This window comes from Corvus brachyrhynchos, unplaced genomic scaffold, assembly GCF_000691975.1.
Source record: "Corvus brachyrhynchos isolate BGI_N302 unplaced genomic scaffold, ASM69197v1 scaffold346, whole genome shotgun sequence".
In the NCBI taxonomy this organism is placed as follows: domain Eukaryota; kingdom Metazoa; phylum Chordata; class Aves; order Passeriformes; family Corvidae; genus Corvus; species Corvus brachyrhynchos.
In genome coordinates, this window is record NW_008238644.1 from 858,780 (window position 1) to 862,097 (window position 3,318).

General features: G+C 43.7%; 1 long non-coding RNA gene across 1 annotated transcript; it reads left to right on the forward strand.

The window, feature by feature from the left end:
- On the forward strand, positions 1–3,312 carry LOC108447463. Its single transcript, XR_001863041.1, has 4 exons — positions 1–201; positions 715–774; positions 1,670–2,051; positions 3,105–3,312. It is a non-coding gene; the product is annotated as an uncharacterized LOC108447463 (long non-coding RNA).
- The last annotated feature ends 6 nt before the right edge of the window (positions 3,313–3,318 follow it).

Consider the following 3,318-nt stretch of genomic DNA (forward strand, 5'->3'; position numbering starts at 1 on the left):
GGTCTTAAGAGAAACTTGTGTAGCCTTGACTCTCTCATCACAGCTGCTGCTTTCTCCTTTCTACTGGTTGATGGGTTCATTCAACTGACCCTGTTTCAGCTACCCTTGCTGCTGGTCTGGCCCAAGGAAATTTGTTTCCTGATGTGGTGATGAATCAATGTCCTGCTCCAGATCAGGTCATTTGATACCTGTGGGCTGTGGGTGAGTACCAGTCAAATTTTTTCAAGAAATGCTAATTTTGATGTGGAAAAAATGCTAGAATCGGGATTTTTACAGTATTACTTTGCCTTCCTCAGGAGGCTAACTTTACACTCTAAACCAGAAGCTGTATCTTACTTTAATTCAAAAGATCTGTGGGGGCATTAATGTAATTTTAAAATCAGTGAGTCAGAATAAGGTAAATGCTGCAGCTGAAATTTTCATGTAGATTGAAATGATGGGAATCTTTCACTTCTTATGTGTGCACAATTTACAGCCATTAAAAGTGTATTAGTGTCGTAGAAAATGGGAAAATTGTTTGTTCCCTAAAGGTGTAAAGAAAATGATACTCTTCTTGTTCACAATAGGGAATTATTAATAAAGATGGATAAGTGATCCCTCTCTGAAATACGTGCTGGTTTTAACATAGCTAAAAACAATGGTAATATTCTGAATTTTTAATGGAACACACTGATAAATATTTGTATTTTCTTTTTCTCTTTATTTTTTTTACAGTAATAAGCCCATTGATGAAGGAAGTAGCCAAGAATCATTACCATGGCATCACAGATTTCAGTGAGTTTCTCTTCCCAGCAGCCTTGTGAGGTGGAATAAAGTCTTTCTGGTTTTTACCACCGGAGAATGCAGCCACTGAGAAGAGATGTATTTTTTTTCTAACAACTTCCTTAATACTTTCACAAATTCCAGGTGGTACATATCTGCACCACTGACTCCATGAAAACTCTGGAGTGTAATGACTTCCCCAGCAATACACCAGCTATACTTTTGGGTTTTAACCAGCCTTTTGCAAGGTTGTGGTTACATTTCTCACTGTTGGCCCAAACTTTTCAATGAGAGCCACACTCTTGGGCAGTGACACTCCAGTGTTTGGAGGCCACTGTGCCACCCACAGATGGACACCACGGGGAATGGGCAGGCCTCTGCTAGAAGAAATTAACTGCCAGTTGAGGTCATTGTTCACTAGGCTTCATCCCCCCCGATGAAGCAAAGTTACCTGAATGTGAGGAAGATGAGAGTGTCACTAGAAGCAGAATATTGCTGCAGGTGTAGCAGAAGAGCCAGGCGAGGGAAGACTGCTGCAAGAAATGCATCTGACTTGGAAAGCCCATCGGGGAAATGAGGAGATGATGGGCCTCAGTCTGTGCACCACTCAGGTCCTTCACAATGGCTTAAGTCTTAATTTAAAATACACAAAATATGAAAGCGACCAAAAAAGGCTTGTGAAAATGGATTTGTGAGTGGAGCATGGCCCATTAAATGACATCAAAGTCCTCTAGGAGAACACAAAAGATCTGAGCCGTGTCCCTTTTATGGTTTGACTCATATACACCTGCATCATGTATAACTTTCTGTAAATGTCACTCTGTTATCTTTTGCCCACTAGTTGTCAAGTTATGTTTAAGATTTGAGACATATTTCCAAATGCCTTTCTTTCCTGTCTTTATTTCAGCAGCAGAAGTGTGTAGAGATGCCAGTCCCACAAACAGCTAGATGGATGGATATTTACAGCAGAGGTGGGTTATATCAACCTGCACAGATTAAAAAGCAAGAAGTAACCCAGAGACAGGACTTTGCTGACATGCTCAGGTCAAACTGCATGTTTATTGCTGTTTGTTTACAAGAGGGTTGAGATACACAATCACTATTGATTGTTACGTTGTGGAAATATTTAGATATTACTTAAATTTTTCCCATTATCCTCACACTGAATTCAGCACTTTTGCCAGGAGACTCAATGGATGGAGGATGGGAGGAAGCACAACACCATCCAAAACCGTGCCTCACCTGGTGTAAGGGAGGAGACCATTGCACAGATCCTGAGACTTTTGGCAGTGAGTATCTGGCTGGACGTGGCTGCTTATGTTGGGTGGCTGTGGTGTGTTGAGCCAATGAAGAAGGTCTGGACAGTGCGGGATTGTGGCTCCTCCTGTGGAGCCAGGTCAGTGACTCACTATGGGGGGAGTCAGAAGAATACGGAGTGTGATTTCAGAAGAGCTACCCAGTTTTTGGGGTTTTCCAGTAGGGTCCTTGTACCTTCTCCCTGCAGGCTCAGAAATGCTCCAACTCTCATTCTTTATAATTGTCGAAGACTCCTTGAGCCAGATGCCAGCAGGATGGCCCATAGTTATGGGATGAGGATTTTTTGCTGTCAGTGTTGATGCTTCTTGGACAAATGAGAACATTCTTGGGCAAATGATGTGAGGTGAGAAGTCTGAAAAAATTAATCTGGATGAATCAGACTACACTGAGTCCATGTATTTATGTGTAACGTTCCTGGAACATCTTTCTGTATAATCAAATCTTAGACTTACAAGTTGTGTATCCCATGTAAACACTGAGCTGCAGACGAATGCTGGAGCAACCAAACACAAACTGCAGGCAAGGAGCATAATCAGAGTGATTTTCCCACTTTAAATAGAAGCTCAGGGGAAAATTTCAGTGTGAGGAGAGACTGAAAAGTCTGGGCCAGTTGAGGAGACTGAGAGGAAACCTCATCATGGTTTGCAGCTTCCTCATGAGGGGACGTGGAGGAGCAGATGCTGATCTCTCTGGTGCCCAGTGACAGGACCCGAGGGAATAGCATGGAGCTGTGTCAGGGAAGGTTTAGGTTGGATATTAGGAAATGATTCTTCGCCCACAGGGTGGTTAGGCACTGGAACTGGCTTCCCAGGAAAGTGGTCACAGCACCAGCCTAAAGGAGTTCAAGAAGCGTTGGACAATGCTGTCAGGAACATGGTGTGGCTCTTGGGGCTGTGCTGTGCTGAGCCAGGAGTCAGACTTGATTATCCCTGTCAGTCTCTTTCAACTCAGGAGATTCTATGATTCTATAACTATTAACTGAGATGATCAAGAAAGGAAATATAACAGGGACTGTATCAAAATAGGGACTACCCAGACGGATACAGGCTCTGGTTACTCCTGTTTGCCCTTTCTCCAGAAGACACTGACGGGGAGGAGATGTCACAGTTAAGATTACCAGAAGCCACCTGGAGTTTCAGCCACAAGCCCCGCGAGTTGCTGGTCGTATTTATCTCTTCAAGCTGTGACTGAGGCCGGGGTCTCGGCGGGTTGCGGGAAGGATGTGCCGTTCGTGCAGGC